This window comes from Diabrotica virgifera, chromosome 7, assembly GCF_917563875.1.
Source record: "Diabrotica virgifera virgifera chromosome 7, PGI_DIABVI_V3a".
NCBI classification, from domain to species: Eukaryota; Metazoa; Arthropoda; class Insecta; order Coleoptera; family Chrysomelidae; genus Diabrotica; species Diabrotica virgifera.
Genome location: NC_065449.1, coordinates 244,760,056 through 244,778,955, shown reverse-complemented (window position 1 = coordinate 244,778,955; position 18,900 = coordinate 244,760,056). Strand labels below are relative to the sequence as shown.

General features: G+C 33.1%; 2 protein-coding genes across 6 annotated transcripts in view; one reads left to right on the top strand and one right to left on the bottom strand.

Annotated features, from left to right (window-relative positions):
- Positions 1 to 18,900, bottom strand: part of LOC114329522 (zinc transporter ZIP11) — a 235,547-nt gene that overhangs the window by 96,355 nt on the left and 120,292 nt on the right. The window lies entirely within an intron of this gene.
- The window catches only part of LOC114329498 (excitatory amino acid transporter 3), an 87,395-nt gene that overhangs the window by 11,871 nt on the left and 56,624 nt on the right, over positions 1 to 18,900 (top strand). Inside the window, exon 1 of one of the 4 annotated variants that reach the window (XM_028278632.2) lies at positions 11,406 to 11,838. The exons of 2 other annotated variants lie outside the window; for them this stretch is intronic. The gene's annotated coding sequence lies outside the window, so the exon portion shown is untranslated. Of the gene's footprint in view, positions 1 to 11,405; positions 11,839 to 18,900 lie in introns of those variants that run through there. One more of the 4 variants, XM_028278656.2, reaches the window with a different exon arrangement.

Below are 18,900 nucleotides of genomic sequence, written 5' to 3'. Positions count from 1 at the left end.
AAATAATTGGGTATACAGCCAATGAGAGGGATTCATTCCATTTTATATTAAATTAAATCAATTAAGGGGCCGGCGTAGCTAGGCGGTAGTGTGCTTGGCTCGCGTGCCGGTGGTCCGGAGTTCAAATCCTACCGCCGGCAAGAACAACTAGACATTTTTAAAATGTTTATAGGCCCCAGGTCGACTCAGCCTGAATAAAATGAGTACCTTGGGTAAACCAGGGGTAATAATAGGCGGTTGAAGCGTAGCACTAGCCCTGTTACCTTCCTATACCGTAGGCCCTAGATATAGCAGACTACCCTGCTATACTCCCAAAGCCACGTGAGTGGTATAAAACGGGAGACTATTATTATTATATAAATCAATTAATAAAAGGCACATTTTTGTTAGTGTACGAAAGAAATACATACAACTTAAAAAAGAAACGTCAAAATCCATCAAGAAGTTTATAGAATTTTAAAATACACCAACCGCCACCTCTACTCCAAGCTGAACGAATCGGAGCTCCACATTTTGAAGCTCTATATACTGACTCTGTTCAAAGACAGTCTTTTTTAAACTTTGTGCAATAAAACTTCAGTATTTGATCTTTCAAATGTTGCTAATTAGGTTTCTTCTTCTTACAGTGCCTCTCCGTTCTGGTTATCGAGATGCATAAAACTCAAAAAAAAAAGTCAGATATCTGGCCGGGCCAAAGTAATGGGGATCAGTGGCGTAGCTAATGTGGGGTGGAGGAGGCGGTCCGCCCCGGGTGTCACCTGATCGGGGGTGACACCCGGGAGACACGATCACAAAAGAATGAATCGTTAATTTGTAACTTTATTCACTTTACAATCAAAATACAATTCGATATTATTTTGTGAACACACGAAACCGAGAGAACTCGAGGTCAAAGAGCATTTCTTGGATTTTTTACGTTTAAAGCAAAAATGTAGTTGATCTAAGTAACGAAATTGTCAAGAAGCTTGAAATTGACGATTTAGATATATAAAGTACCGTTCACAGAGATACGATATTATTAAAAAAACAAAACAAAAAGGCTATTTTCGTTGGATGTATTGATCATTTCATTTAGTTAATTTATGTGCACAAAATACATCTAGTGTAACATTTTTCAGAACACTAGAGGTAAGTTTTAATTTTTCTTCTGCTTCCACTAGCTGCTGGGAAGTGCTTATTAATATTAAACACAGCAAAGCATCTGTTAAGCGACTATCTACAACGCGTTGAAGTGCTCACTATGCTGCAGTTAAAGTATTGGCAAACCATTTTGATAATGTTGTTGCTGCAATTGAGGAATTACTTAAGCATTAACAAGAAAATATAGACACCACAGGTGTGGCACATAACTTTATGCCCATGGTGTGTAATTTCACATTTCTTTGTTATCTTTTCTTTTGGAATGATGTACTAAGAGAAATCAATTTATGTCAGATTGAATTGCAAAATAAAGGCATAACCGTTGATCAATCAGCGACCAAAATAGGAGAACTTTGTCTTTATATTGAAGTAAAACGTGGTCATATTATGAAGCAATAGATTTTGCCACGAAAAGATATGAGGACGAAGACATTCCCACCGAAAAACTCACACTTCAAGCCGAACTTCAAAAGGATGTGTTGAAATGTTTTGACCTATACAATGTTGAACTCGAAACCAGATTAAAGTCCATTCAAGATGTGGCTTCATTGTTCGAGGTTGTGCAGACACACACTTTGCTTTTCACAAACAGTGAACAGTTGAAACTAGCTGTTTCAACATTTTGTGACTTTTACCATGAAGAAGTATTAGAAGCAGGCTTCCTGCTAGAAGCATTTATGAAAACATTTATCTGCAAGCGGCCAATATTACAGCCTCTAAACTAAATCGTTATCTGTAGACTTTTTAAAATTCATTTCGGAATGGGATTTCATGGAACCCCTCCCATACTTAATGATCGCATTAAAATTGTTTATGGCCATTTGTGTAATGGTTGCTTCATGTGAGAGAAGTTTTAATAACTGAAATTAATCAAGAATTACTTGCCAGCAACAATAACTCAAACATGGCTAAATACCCTCGGTGCAATTTCATTAACTATAATTCTTATTTTTTTCCATTATTCAAAACATACATTTATCGGATATCCGTTGATCTTTATTTTTAGGATTTGGGGTGACACCATCGATTACTGCCCCGAGTGTCACCCATGCTAGCTACGCCACTGATGGGAATACCTTATTTCTCTGGACTTTGTGAACAACATTATCGTGAAATGAACATCCTAGAATTCGTCTTTACCTGTCTCGTAATAGTATGAAACTGAGCATTTGTATAAAATTTTTGAAAGCTTTTAATAAGGAAATTAAATGTAAAAGATGGATTTAACGTAGAAAAAAAAAACAAAGTTATGTTCTATATATAAATATTTTTTAGGGATTTTATAGGTCAATCTTCTTTTTAAATAAAAAAAACACGCCGTCGTTCACATTTTACTGAAACTGTTTGAAGGCGTATCTTTGAAGTTTTTTAAAGATGAAAGTTTTAAAATCTAGGTTATAAAAACGTAAAACAATAATGTTTGGAAAAAGTATCCAGTTGCATTTATTTGGGAATCGACATTTTCAAGGAATGAAAACAACAAATGCACATTTAAACGAAAAAAAAATTCAAACGGAGATTTAAATTTCATATCAGAAATACCAAAATAAAAAAAAATGACAAAAAATGCTAAACATTTTGTCGGCGACATTTCGGGGATTTAATAAATATAATTTTGTAAAGATAAATAATATATAAATATCATCAAATTGACTTAATCGCTTATAATTTATCACAATTTGGCGGCATCATTCCACAACGTGACCATAAAAATTTAAAAAAGGTATTAATTTTGTAATTATTTAAACCAGATGGACAAAAAATAAGCAATTCTTGTCAAAAATTTAAATTAACTCACCTAAATTCATATCGTGAATAAAATGTAACGCTAATAAAAACATTAACGAAGATAATTTTATAATAAAGCTATTTATATTTGAAAATAATTTATTTTTTGATACGTTTCATTACAAAATCCGAATACTGGAATGGAGTACTGATATTCAAATATCACAAAACAAAAGAAAAATTACCGGACACTCCTAAGAGAGCAAGAAAAAAGACTGGATAACACCAGAAATTATTATAAATCTAAAAGTTGGAAATATAAAACATGGTTATGGTTATGGTAGATCGAGGCAGGACCCATTTGTGAGCCCTTCAGACACCTTGATCACCTAAGTCGGGTCCTTTTATCACCCCTATCATACGGGCTAAGCCTATAAGTACCTGGTCTTCGGAATTTTTCGGACACAGGCTGTTCTGGGCTCCCATATTTGCCAGAATCAGCAGGGGCTCCAAATCTGAGCTCTTTCTGCCGCTCCAAACTTCTAATCCTTTAGTAACCTTGTGGCCCCACAGAAAGCCACAAGTCTTTTTAGGGGTAACTCCTTCAATTGGCTCGGTTGCATAAAGACCAAACCCTGAACTTGCCACCTCTGGTAAGCCAGTGCCTGGCATTTCCAGAGTACATGTAAAGTGCTTTCCTCCATTTTATTACATAGACGGCACCGTGGGCCACTCGGCAAACCAAGAAGATGTAGCGAGAGCATCTTCTACGGTCTAGAAGGAGACGTTGGGCTGTAAGACTTGATGGTCCCACTATGTGGAGCCTAGATTCTCTCATACCTCCACCGCTGGCCCAGGAGTCCTGGAATCTCCTCAAAAGAACTCATTGAGACCACCTCGACCAGTACTGAACAGTACTCTGAAGAAGTTCAGGGACCAAAGGAAGAGTGGATGAGTTCCGTCTTGCCAGGGCGTTAACCTGTTTCTCCTCTTCCATACCTGTGTGTCCCAGTACCCATATGAAGTTACCCTATTGGTCAGCGCAAAATCAGCCAGTGCTCTTTTGCATCCAAGAACCAGCTAGAGCTGACAGATACTGATAGAGCTTACCAGATACCTGGCAAATTTTAATAACTTAAAATCAGTTACAAATATTTTTGTTAAATAATTGCAAAAAATCGACGAAATTTTCAGAATTTTAAAGTATTTTTCATCCTGTGAGAAAAGGCTCTTGAAATTTCGCGACTTTCTGAAAATAAGGCACTCATGACCCTTATATTACTATAAAAATTTTGTTAAATAATATTCATTATTTTACGAGAAATTAATTAATTGATGATTATTTCATAAATATCTTTCACGCAAATTATTTCTGGAAAATCACACATCACGATTTTTTCTACTAAGATAGTAGTAATCTTAAGATTTTTACGAACAAATTATTAATTGGACTAATTTGTTAATTAATGAATTTGCTTAGTTAACTTTTGCTATTATTAAAACCGATAAATTATTAGAAGTGACAGTCAGACAGACTATTTTAAGATGGAATGTAAATAATTGCAGTAGTCAATTGTACTAATTTTGTAGTGTATTTATTGCCTAAATCAGGTCATTTTTGTCAATTTATCCATAGTTGATAATCGTTGTTACTGTTAGTTTTATTACATAAACCACTTATCGATATTTTTGGTTTTCATAGACCTATGTCGAATTTTTCGACATTTTCAAATTTACTCGATGCGCTCAAGTATATTTTACAAAAAAAAACTTTATTAACTATTTACAGATTTTTTAGTTGATATATTGCTTCTCAATATGTTTTATTTATTTATTTTTTGTGTGGGCATTAATTGAAAACTAAGCACAAAAGCACAATTTAAAAGGATATAACTCTTTAAAAACGGCGCCACTGTTTTTAAATATTTAAATTCCCCCCCTCCCCTCAATAGACAGAAATTGGATGTTCATAAAACCAAGAGAAAAGTTCAAATCAAAAAGCCTTCACATTAGGATAATCGTCTCTGACTAGGACGAACTAGGATGCAAGGAGCACAAGTTAGGACGAGAAGGGCTATTATGATAAGCTTGGTTGCAAGGGGCTCCCAAATTAGGATCCTAATTAGATGAAAAAAAAAATACAGAATAAATATACATGACAGAAAACAATAGGTACCAAAAATAATCTTAACCTGAAAGAGGTCTGGAACATACAGACAGACAGAATTGTCATTTACATCTTGAATCAAAACGTTAAATAAAAACTGAATTAAAACGATGCTTTTTTATAGAAAAATATTTATAAACTGCTGCAAAAATAACACTTTTTCATTAATTTCGTGTATTTTAATTTAGAAACTAGCAAATTTAACGTTTTAGGACCAACAACTTTCATTTGACCCATTTTGCTCTAAAATGTATAAGAAACGTTTAATCGAAAAAAATGTTTTTTTCACTATAAAGCTACCCCTCATATTTTAGAACTTTCAAATAGTTGTACAAGATTTTACATGAAATCGATGATTTTTTTCAAAGTTAGGCTGAACTATAACACTTTTGCAGCTTATACTTTCAATTCTAAACCAGCCATTTCTTTCTTTCTTTCTCCCCTTCCTTTTACCCTATCAGGGTGTCTGGATTTGGGCTGGATTTTAATTTCCATTCACCTCTTCCATTATTTTCTATTTCCTGCCATTATTTTCAATGCATTGAGTGATTTTTGTTTAATTTTTCCCGCCTCTCCTATTTGCTGTATCCATTTTTTCTTGGTCTGCCTCTTTTTCTTTTTACGATATTCTTTGCTTCGTGGACTTTTCTTGTAATTCTGTTGGGTTGCATCCTCATCAAATGCCCATACTAGTTTATTTGTCTTTTAGTCTCTTGCTAGGCATTCTCCCAATAGTCTCGTTGCTTAATCTATCCCATTTTGTCTTTCTATAGGTGTCTCATCTCCGTTGCATTCATCTTGCTCGATACACGACAATAAGACCGAAATCATTAGGCCGAAAGCAGTAGACCGAAAAGCACTTTACCGAAACCTCACTAGACCGAACAGCATTAGACCGAAATGGTAAATAAATTTAAAATGTTTGCAGTAAATTATGCTAAGATTTTGTATGTCTGTCTTTTTGTTTATTGTATTTTTTTTGTATTATTTTATATATAGACTGTAAATTGTTACTCTGTACAGTCTGATATGAAATAATTTTAATCCGTTAAACAAATTAGTGAAGGTAAAAATAAATTAAGGGTAGAGTGACGTTAACACCATTTTAACTGTTTATAATAACCATCCAAATAACATTTAGTTGTAATTACATTAGTCTTATCTCTTTTACTGCGACAAGTAAAAAGAACTGCTTTTCGGTCTTCTGCTCTTCGGTCTAGTGAGGTTTCGGTAAAGTGCTTTTCGGTCTAATGAGTTCGGTCTACTGCTTTCGGTCTAATGATTTCGGTCTCTTTACAGTAAACCATCTTGCTCATATGTTTTTCCATAATTGTCCAGTTTTCACTTGAATAGACCACAGTCGGTATCACTATTATGTTACATATTTTTATCCTTGCCTTTAATCAGTAATTTAAAAATACAAAATTGTGTATTTATGCATAATAGAGATAACAAAAAGCTAAACATCCGCAGCTAATTAATTAGAAGCTTTTTAGGGGTGTGGTAATTTTAACATGGGAAAATCATTACTGTATTTATTGTTGTTTCACCTAAACAATTTGCATTCTTTTAATCCAATATCCAACTCGTTTTCTCCATTAGTACATTTAGGTATTAGTTTTTCAGTTTTTATAGTGCATTAAAAGGTATAAAACCATTTTTATTGATAGTGGTGTCTTCAACGTATTCGAAGAAATGTGCGACAAATCGTTACATCACAGTGGTATAGTAGATTTTTTCATTAAATAATTATTTGCTGAAGTAATTATTATAAACATAAACATGCATGAGTTACTGTTATTGTTTTATTTTAATAATATAATTAAGTTATATAATTCCTTGAAACAGTCTTTCAGAATATTATTTTTATAAAATCAATGGTAAAATCCCAATAGTTGGCTGTATACCATAGTTAAAAAAAATGTGCTTTAAAAAATAAGGTGTAGCTATATACAGTCGGAAAAATGAAAGATTACCCATGGACGATCACATCAATCACTTATTTTATATTTGCTCTTTTTCTATAAATAACAAACGTTTGTTATTTATAGAAAATAAACAAACGTTTGTTATTTACAAACAAACGTTTGTTATTTATAGAAAAAGACAGCAAATACAAAATAAGTGATTGATGTCATTGTTTATGGGTAATCTTCATTTTTCCGACTGTAGTTACTCTATATTATGTTGTTGGTGAGGAATAAGCACGTATTTACTCTAATAGGCCAGTAAAGAAAAAAAAATCATAAATAATTGACCGAGATAATTGCAAAAAAGCCTTATTTATAAACAAAGACTCTAGAGGTCGATTTAGCAGATAGCAATCGATTCATTGAGACTCAATTTTATGATATTAGATTAAAATGTATTTAACATTTCATCAAAATTCGTATTAAAAAACACAATAAAAAAACTCATCAACAGTAATGTCAAAATTGTTATTAAAAAAAAACGTTTGAAAAGGGCTGACTACTTAGCTTATAAACGTTTATAATAAATTTAATATTTTTTATGTCACGAACGATACGGCAAAACTAGTATGATGCATGACAAAGAAATAATAGAAAAGAGTACAGGACACCATGGTGGTAAAAATCGAAATAAAAGAAAATAAGAAATTGTGGCAAGAATATATATAAAACAAAACGCAACAAAAATATGAACGGTTCAAAATACAGAGAATAAAAGTTAGAGAAATAGTTAAAATGAGGAAAACAAAAGCTGGGAAAAATTCAGAGAAAAAAAGAATGTGTGTACTTTGTACGCACGTAAGAAGTTATACTTCTATTATATAATTTCAAAGAAATAAATATACTTAACAGGTTATTTGTATTTTATTTAAATATTAAACTAACTTTATTACCTACCACTTTTAATTTTTTTTTATTAAAACGATACCAAAAATTAACAAAAAAAAAAAAGAATATGAATCGTCCGGGATTTTAATCCGGGACCTCTCGATCTCCGGTCACACGCTCTCCCACTGAACTATATTCCCTTCGCTTTGAAAGGTTACAAGATTTCTCATACATACTGACAAATTTAATAGACCAAGTGAAGATACAAAAATACTTTAAATATACTTACTATTATTATAAAATATCTTATTCCCGAGGAAGACAAATCCAAAGACACAAAAATTATAATAAATAATACATTTACTAAAAACACTAATATATCCTTTTAATAACTTATTTGCGCTGACAGCGCTGATACATACATATCTTGAAAGATTAGCAACGAACTACACACTGTCTGTGTGCGCATGCGCCCGGTATTATAAAATTTTACTCTCGATCGTAAAGAAGTATAACTTCAAAAAACTTCAGAGAAAAAATGGAAGAAAACAGTAAAGAAATTGTAAAATTGTTTATTGTTTTATAGAACACTGAAAAATCTACGAAACTGACAAAAACGGAACAATAATAACCGACGACAAAGATATAATGGAAAGTTGGAGGAAATATTTCGAACAACAACGTTGAACGGAGAGCAAAGAAAAGCAAAGAAAAATGAAAAGAACGTAAGTGAAGCAAATCAGAGGTAAACACTGAGGAAGCAGAAGCTATACATAAAGAACTAGAGGAAGCAATAGAAGAGATAAAGACTGGAAAAAGTCCTGGAAACGATGAAATTAGTCCAGAAATGTTGAAGTATATACGAGAAAACCAAGAAAGTGGTTAATTTAAGCCTAAATTTAATATGAAAAAAAAAACCCCCAAGAGAATGGTCAAATGCAATAATTATACCAGTGCACAAGAACAAGAAGGGAAATACAAGAGACTGTCAGAACTATAGAGGCATATCCCTATTATGAAAAGCAGCAAAACTATACGAAATAATAAAAAGAAAAATCAGGATAGAAATAGAACATAAATAGAGGACGTACAACATGGATCTAGAAAATGCCATAATACGTGTATTCACTATGCTACAGGTAATAGAGAAAGCCTAAAAGAAAAATAAAGAAATATAGATAAGTTTTATAGACATGGAAAAATAATTCTATTCAATCGAAAGGAAAAGTATGGGGAGCCTGAAAAAGGCTCCGAGGTATTAAGTATAAACGAGGATCCTACAAGTAAGCGAGGATTTGTTAGAAGCAACTAAAATGATATATTATTATATATGAAAATATAAAATACAATAAGAACACAAAATATGCAATCGCAACCATTTCAAACAACGAAAGGAGTTAGACAAGGAGGTAGGTTAATCCCAGTACTTTTTATAAATGTAATAGATAAGATAGTTAGTGAGAGAATGTAAGAAAACATTTAAAAAACACTGTATACTATGGAATAGAATGCTAATTATAAATGCAGATATATGCGTGCTTGCAGTTGACATAAATCTTTTTTTAAACAGCATGAAAAGTCAAGTACAATCTAGAAAAAATACAACTTAAATATAAATAAACAGAAGACACAGATAATGAAAGTAACTTTCTCTGCTTCTATGGAAGGTTTTTCAATATATCCTCTTTAAATCACTACAGGAAAATACATGGATAGAAAATAAATGGAAAAATGGGGAAATAGGCGACCAGCAATAGACTGGTAATAATTCTTCAATGCAACATAATGGCGTACCCCCGTATCGTAACTTTTAAAGCCTGGCAGACTCACATGGCCACATGTTTATCTCAACACCAAAGCCCCACATGCGCAGAACACAACGCCGCACGTTCAAACATATTTATCAGTCACATGTCATATATATTTACACATAAATATATATTCACAGCACAACATATAGTCTCTCAATGGTTTTGCAACCCGTTCACCAATACCAAATAAACCTGTAGCCTGTAGCCGCCAGAACTAAGTGGTCACGAGAATCAACAGTGCAACACTATCAGCGATTATAAAGAATTATTTGTACATGAAATCTCAAAACACGCTGCTTTAGCATTAGCGCAGCCTGTTTAAACAACAAAATGATGCAGCTCTAGAAGCGATGCTGAACCTTCCTCCCTTGCGAGTTTACATTAGGAGAGAGGCAGTAACTACCGCCTTAAAACTATGACAGACACAAATAATGAAACCTGAACATTTAGTGGAGGATCTAATTCCATTGGATTCTAAGGACATGCCGACAGATGCCATGCCAGTCAAATTCGACTTGGAAACAACTTTGAAGTCGTCATAAAAACCACCAAATGGGTGAAGAAGTTGGACCGAAACTGGAAGTTTCTTGGAAACGCCACAACTATCTTTCAGGCGGAAATACATGCTATAGACATTAGTGTCCAAGAATATCTCAATGTAGACACTCGTAGGCCAAAAGTCTTTATTTTACCGGACAGCCAAGCCGCCTTAAAGGCTCTAAAGTCATTTACTTGTGAGTCAAAGTTGGTTTGGGACTGTAAGTAATCCTGTACTAGAAGATGGGGGAACACAACAAAGTATCTTTTGATGTGGGTGTCAGGCAATTAGGGAATTGCAGAATGAGGAAGCTGACAGCCTCGCAAAAGAAGGGTCTAATACGCCATTCCAGGGCCCAGAACCCTTCTGTGGACTATCGAAAAGCCACATCAGAGAGGAATTCCAGATCTTGGACCTCAATCAACTACGACTACATTGGTCTAACACACCAGGAGAAAGACAAGTAAAAAGGTTCATAAAAGTGTCGCCTACTATAACAAACCGCTATCAAAGAGACATCAAAATGGTCACCGGCTTTCTCACTGGTAATTGCCCCCTAAGACATCATAAAATGGTAACAAAAACGACAGAACTGTCGTTCCTGTAACAACGAAAAAGAAACGGCAGAACATATACTATGCAACTGCGTAGCACGGTTCTGCAAACGAGTAAAATTCTTAGAAGAGGCGAGTCTGGCGTCCTCTGACATAGGAAACAAGTCACCTAGGAAGTTAATCATCTTCATCAGAAGTATTAGCATCCTTAACTAGATTAAGGTATGCACAAAAGATCTATATAGGTAGTGCGGTGAGGTTGCATGGCCTTAACGGCCTCACATAATCCAATATAGCAGAGATATTACAATATAAGGGTAAATCTTTGCAGGAAGCCACAACAATGGTGAAAACAGAAAAGAAAAGATATGTTTTTTATTTATTTATGGACGACCAGTATCAGGCTGACATAAGCAAACACTATTTCTTCAATCAAACATAATCGCGTACCCCCGTATCGTGAGTTTTACTGTCTTCATAATTATTTGCATATAGATTCACGGTTTTGTGACAGGACAGTAACCTTAAAACCCCGGCGGACTCACATGGCCACATGTTTATCTCAACACCAAAGTCCCACATGCGCAGAACACAACGCCGCACGTTCAAACATCTTTATCAGTCACATGTCATATATATTTACACATAAATATATTATAACCACAGCATTGCTCCGATATCCGCTATCCGCGCGCGATTTTTTCTCCCATTTTGTACCTTACTTAACTTGTAGTCTCTCAATGATTTTGCAACCCGTTCACCAATACCAAACAAACCTGTAGCCTGTAGCCGCCAGAACTAAGTGGTCACGAGAATCAACAGTGCAACACTATCAGCGATTAGGTATAAAGAATTATTTGTACATGAAATCTCAAAAGACGCTGCTTTTGTTGCAACGCATCTGTTTAAACAAAAAATAATCTACCGTTTTTCTTTAATAGTATATATGTCGTGAGATGCAACAAGTGTAAGACATTGTGAAAATTCAGACGCTATAGTAAACCGCTACATTTGTTTATCTTTGTATATTTTTGTTATTCACCAAGTTTGCGTGTTCAAGTGTTGTGGCAACAGTGGTACCTTAGCGGTTTCTGGGTCATTGGTAAGTTCATTGTAGTATTTTTTACTATTCCACAGGTTGGTAAACAAGTTATGTTTCCCGCCAATATTATACTTTGCAAAGATATCGCTGTTTTGTAGCCACGCTCCTTTAAAAGTGACCTAATCGATAAGCAATCAAATCGATTATAAACAAAGTAAATATTATCGGTTTTATAATATTTGTTTATATAGTTTAAATGTAGTTTCTTTATTTATTTGCAAATCTACAATCAGTTTATAACTTGAATGAACGAAGTGCTCCATAATCTCTCCCTATTATTTTCATTAGAATATGTTTTCAAACTTTCAACCTCTTTTTCTTCATTTAGTTTTATTTTCTCCGTTTGTTCTACCTGATTGTTATGTATTCGTTTTATTCCTTCTGCACAATCATCTATTACTATACATACATATATACATATTCAATCCTCTTCGACCGTTAATTGTTGAGGGAAGTGGATTTTGATGAATTTTCTCCATTCTTTTCTGTTGCTTGCTGCCCCTTGTATTGCTTCTTGCCAAGATTGACCCTTATTTTTTAATACCTCTGCAATGTAGTTTTTCCACTTGTTGATTGCATTGTCCACTCTATTTTCCCTATTGGTTTAGATTCTCACGCTCTTATCGCTTGACTGCAAACTGTTCGTCCGTGTTGTACGACCGAACGCTGCTAAATTTTCTCCATTCTTTTTTGTTCTTCGCCACTTGTTTGCTTCTTGCCAATATTTACCCTTGTTTTTTAATATCTCTGTAATGTCGCTGTTCCACTCATTGAATTGGTCTGCCTCTTCTACTTTTGCTTATTGGTTTAGCTTCCCACACTCTTTTCACTTGCTTATACTGTCCATCCGTATTATATGACCAAATCCTGCTAATTTTTCTCATTTATTGTGTCAAGCAACGGTTTAATTTTAAGTCTGTTTCTTATTTCTTTATCTTTGAGTCTCTCTGTTCTGCTGGCCCCTATCGTTCTTCTGAGATATTTTATCTGTACTGATTTCTGATTTTATCCTCATCTCATGTCTTCTGCTTAAAATCCAGTTTTCTGCTCCGTATGTTAACGTTGGCCTACATCATTTTTCGTATATTATTGTCATATTCATTTTTCTTGATATTTCTTTGGCGTTGAAGAAATTTCTTTTCTATTCCATTCTACACAGTATTTTTTAGAGATGCTCTTACATTCTTTCACTATATCATCTATTACCTACATTTATAAAAAATACTGGGCTTCAACTATATGCTTGTCTAACTCCTTCAGTTATTTCAAATGGTTGCGATTGTTTATTTTGTGTTCTCTTTGTATTTATTGTTTTCAAATATATATCCTTTTCATTGCTTTTATCAGGTCTTCGCTTACTTGCTCATTTTTCAGGCTCTCCCATATAGTTTTTTTTAGATTGAATCGAATGCTGTTTCCATGTCTAAAAACTTTTTTATTTTTATTATTACAGTTTTGTGTATTATGTCTTTTTCTGAATCTACTTTGTACGTCCTCTGTCCTCTAGTTTATGTTTTATTTCTATTCTGATTTTTCTTTCTATGAGTATTTCATATACATAGTTTTGTTGTTAGACAAAATGGTGATATGTCTCTGAAGTTCTGACAGTCTCTTGTATTTCCCTTCTTTTCTGCTGGTACAATTATTGCATTTGACCATTCTCTTGGCAATATTTTTTTCTCCCATATAAGATTTAGGATGTATAATAATCTATTCTTTGCTTTTTTTCCTGTATATTTCAACATTTCTGGAAAAACTTTATCACTCTCAGGAGCTTTCCTAGTCTTTATCTTTTATATTGCTTCCTCTAGTTCTTCTTCCTGTATAGCTTCTGTTTTCTCAATGCTTTCCTTTGATCTGTTAATTACGCTGTTTTCATTTTCTTTTGCTTTTCCTTGCTCTCTGTTAGCAGCTGTTCGAAATGTTCCCTCCATCTTTCCATTATATCCTTGTCGTCGGTTAATATTGTTCCGTTTTTGGTCACTATGTTTATACAAATATATTATAAATGTAGTTACTTAGCATTATATTTTCCGTTACTATTCGTTTATCGCTCATTGTTCTTAAAATATAGTTCTATGTGTGAAAATCTCATTACATAGTCATGAAAGACATTGCAATTCTATACGTTATGTCGACCACAAATTATATATGCTACATAAACATGATGGTATGTGTAATCGTCTGATTAAAATCGCTATGCGGATCGCGTTTACTGGAGTTACAGAAGCCCAATTTTTACAAGTGTATGAAAGGCTATAAGAACATTACGAGGGATCATTATCAGCGTGACAAAACCAAATTGGAAATAGTTTAGTACCACGAAGAACAAGAATTGTGGAACAATGGCGGCAAAAATTGGTTAGCAATGCTTGAAAAGGTGAAAAAGGTAAGATAAAAAGTAAAGATACTACGTTTGTCAAGTAACCAGGAATAAATTTCGTCTGCGGTTGTTCATTTTTTTGTAGTTTATTAGTCAATCAAACGCATTTTCATGGTAATTATTGGTTAACGATATCTACCTACCTAGAAGGAGTCGTGGATGAAGACGCATCTCCTTGTTAAACAATTTGAGAGCTTGGTTTAACTGCATTCTGATGATCTCTTTAGAGCAGCGGTATCGAAAGTGCGAATTGCCATGATGGTTGCCGACCTTCTTAGAGGAGATGGGACATAAACAAGAATATATCTACCTGCAATAATGTATTGTTTCCGGTTTCTGTGAAAAATATGAACTAAAAATCAATATAAAAAAAGAATGTGTGTGCACTTTGTACGCACGTAAGAAGTTATACTTCTATTATTTGATTTCAACGAAATAAATATATTTTCAACAGGTTATTTGTATTTTATTTAAAGACTAAACTAATTTTTAATTACTACTTTCCAAAAATGTTTGATAAAACAATACCAAAAATAAAAAAATTAGAAAACACACGGATTCGAACCGGGGACCTCTCGATCTCCAGTCGAACGCTCTACCAGTGAGCTATACTCCCTTTGTTTTTACGGATTACAAGATTTCCAGACATAGTGACAAATACATTAATGGCCGGTTTCACCAACGACAATAAATAGTAGTTTATTCTATGAATAAAGTTATTCGACCAATAAACTGGCATTTCTCTATTTTACTAACGTCAAATAAGACTTATTCTATTTATTTATCAAATAAATATTTACTCTTCGAATAAATTGGCAAGTTAATCTCGCTGTAAATATTTATACGAAAGTAAATTCGCCAGTTTAACTTTAAATTATCAAAATTATATTGAAACAAAATATAAATATAAACGTCTAATAAATTTTATTCGACGGATAACTATTCATTCATTTATTTGTTGTTGGTGAAATATTACTTACTATCTTATTCCCGAGGAAGACAAATCCAAAGACACAAAAATTATAATAAATATATTTAGTAAAAACACTAATATATTCTTTCCACACCCTTTTTGGACTGATGCATGCATAACTTAAAATATTTAGCAACGAACTCCATACTGTATGTGTGCGCATGCGCACAGAATAATAAAAATTCACTTCCAATCGCGCCTAAAGAAGTATAACTTCATCATCATCATCATCATCTTGGTGCTACAGCCCTTAAAGGGCCTCGACCTTCTCAAGCTTTCTACGCCATTCTGTTCTGTCCCTTGCTTGCATTTTCCTTCATAACTTGTACCTTGCATAACTTCAAAAAGGCTAAATATATGATTATAACAAAGAAAACAAATATACAAACTTAAGAAATAGCGAAATAGCAAGAAATGCGTTTGTAAACATAAAAACAATTATCTCGAACAAAGATCTTATATTAGATCTAAGAGTAAGAGGACTTAAAAGCTGGACATTGAAGCAGGAACATATAAATAAAATACAATCAAAAATGAATAACTATTTTCAATTTCGTTGCAAAACGAAAATACAGCCGCAACATATTCTAGTCCAATCAGAGAGTGCAGCAAGCACCTCTACCGGTTTCGAAACTTATTAGTCTCTCATCAGGAGGCACATATGCTGCTCTCTCTAATCCAACCAAAATAAAGCCCGGTGTGCAGTCACAGATTGCAACGAACGAAATGACATAGATGCCCTAGCGACAACTGCTAGCAAAAGACTAAGTTTTCAATCCAATGACCTATAAAACAACATAATGTTATTCTACATCCCACCAGACTGAAAACAATGGGAACCTTCTCTGGTTACACCTCCGAGGCTTCTACAATTTGCAAGCCATAACGGATGCTGAGACTAAGGAAGATGAGGGAATTTTACAATTTATAATTCACGTCCCATCTGCTCAGCGCGGTAAAGTTCCAACGAGAATGGTTCCCTTCGTACTCCAATCAAAGTAAAGATGTAAATTAAAAATGATCAACTATTTTCAATTTCGTTGCAAAACGAAAATACAGCCGCATCATATTCTAGTCCAATCAGAGAGTGCAGCAAGTACCTCTACCGGTTTCGAAACTTATTAGTCTCTCATCAGGAGGCACATATGCTGCTCTCTCTGATCCAACCAAAACAAACCCCGGTGTGCAGTCACGGATTGCAACGAACGAAATGGCATAGATGCCCTAGCGGCAACTGCTAGCAAAAGACTAAGTTTTCAATCCAATGGAGCAAAGAGAGCAGCGTATGTGCCTCCTGATGAGAGACTAAGAGAATAAGTTTCAAAACCGGTAGAGGTGCTTGCTGCACTCTCTGATTGGACTAGAATATGATGCGGCTGTATTTTCGTTTTGCAACGAAATTGAAAATGGTTATTCATTTTTGATTTACATGTTTACTGTCATACATTAAATAGCTTCAGAACAACATTATTTCCCATAAAAAATACGTAATTATCTTTACTCTCATTGAAGTACGAAGGGAACTATTCTCGTTGGAACTTTACCGCGCTGAGCAGATGGGACGTGAATTATAAATTGAAAAATTTCCTTATACTTTGGGCTAATTAGCAAAATTCATGGAAAAGTTATTTACCAGCAATTTTATTGCTGGAATCGAATTATCAGATCCTATATATTAATAATATAGGTATGCAAAGTCCGCAGATAGTGTGCTACTTTTTTTATAAACAAAATGGCGCCGACAAATCGTATTTTTTTCAATTATTGCTCTATAACTCCGAAGATTTTAACTTTACAACAAAAACACCCAAATAAAAATTCACCGTAATTAAATTCTGCATAGAGATATGTTTTTCACGATTTGCTCCGACGAAAATTTTCCTCGGAAAATGCGGGTTTTCCTAACAAAAACTCTAATTTTCAAATAAAGTTTTAGGTAACTAATTATTAATCAATAATTAAATAACTTAGTGAAATCAAAGCTTTCTTGGTATAGATTGTAATTCCAGAAGACGGTGAAAATTAAACGAATATTTTAGCAACAATTCAATTGTTAATTAACAATTTTCGGTCGCAATAATAACCAAAATAATCATGATACATTGATCAAACTTATAAAGATTATAGAGATGAGATGCTTATTTAATATTTTATCGACAAAATATAAATTTTTCTTTTTTTTGCATAATCTTTAAATTTTGAAAAAAAAAATAGTTATAATACGCTGGTCTAATTAGTAAAGTACAAAGAAAGGTTATTTACCAGCAATTTTATTGCTGGAATCGAATTATAAGATCCTATATATTATTAATATAGGTATGCAAAGTCCGCAGATAGTGTGCTACTTTTTTTATAAACAAAATGGCGCTGACAAATCGTATTTTTTTCAATTATTGCTCTATAACTCCGAAGATTTTAACTTTACACCAAAAACACTCAAATAAAAATTCACCCCAATTTAATTCTACATAAAGGCATGTTTTTCTCGATTTGCTCCGACGAAAATTTTCCTCGGAAAATGTGGGTTTTTCCCAACAAAATCTCGAATTTTCAAATAAATTTTTTGGGCCAGTGATTATTTATCAATAATTATATAGCTTGGTGAAATAAAAGCTTTCTTGGTATAGATTATAAATTCAGAAGCCGGTGAAAATGAAACGAATATTTTAGCAACAATTCAATTGTTAATTAACAATTTACAGTCGCAATAACAACCAAAATAATCATGAGACATTGATCAAACTTAGAAAGATTATAAAAGTGTGATGCCTATTTAATATTTTGTCGACAAAATATAAATTTTTCATTTTTTTTGCATAATATTTAAATGTTTAAAAAAATTGTTATAAACAAATTAACATTTCTCAGAAATTGTTTATTATATTCTAATTTTAAAAAATACTTAAAATGCGTATTTCATAGGTCTTGAAAATGAAGGCTTTAAAAAAAATTTCCAACCATTTGCAAAAAAGTTATGAAACAGCAAAGTAAATATACAATTTCTCCGTTGTTTATAATTTGTTTTAATTGTTTCAGAGCTTAAAAGTGAGTCTATGGTACAATCTAATTACTCACAAAGAATGTCAAAAATTAGTGCAATGGTTATATTTTAATCAAAGATTAAAAATACTTTTTTTTGTAATTTTTAGCGCAAAAGTAGGCCTGATACAGAGTCGGAGCTAAAATGTTCACTCGAAGCGACTGACACGCAGCATACATTATTTATTAAAAGTGTACGTCGCGCGGCCGATCGTCGCTCCGAGTGAAAATTTTAGCTACAGTGCTGTATTAGTCGACTTTCGCGCGTGTACATTACAAAAAAATATATTTATAATCTTTAATTAAAATATAACCATTAAACTGATAATCGATATTTTTTGTAAATAATATGCTTGTACTTTAAACTCACTTCTACGTTTTGAAAGAATTTAAAAAAATTATAAACACCGTAGTAATCGTATGTTTACTTTGCTGTTTCATAACTTTTTTGCAAATGGTTGCAAAAAAGTTTTAAAGCATTCATTTTCAAGATATTTAAAATGCGCATTTTAGCTATTTTTTAAAATTATAATATAGTAAAAACTTTCTGAGAAACGTTAATTTGTTTATAACTATTTTTTTTAAACATTTAAAGATTATGCAAAAAATAAAAAATTATATTTTATCGACAAAATGTTAAATAGTCATCTCATCTTTAAAAGATTTG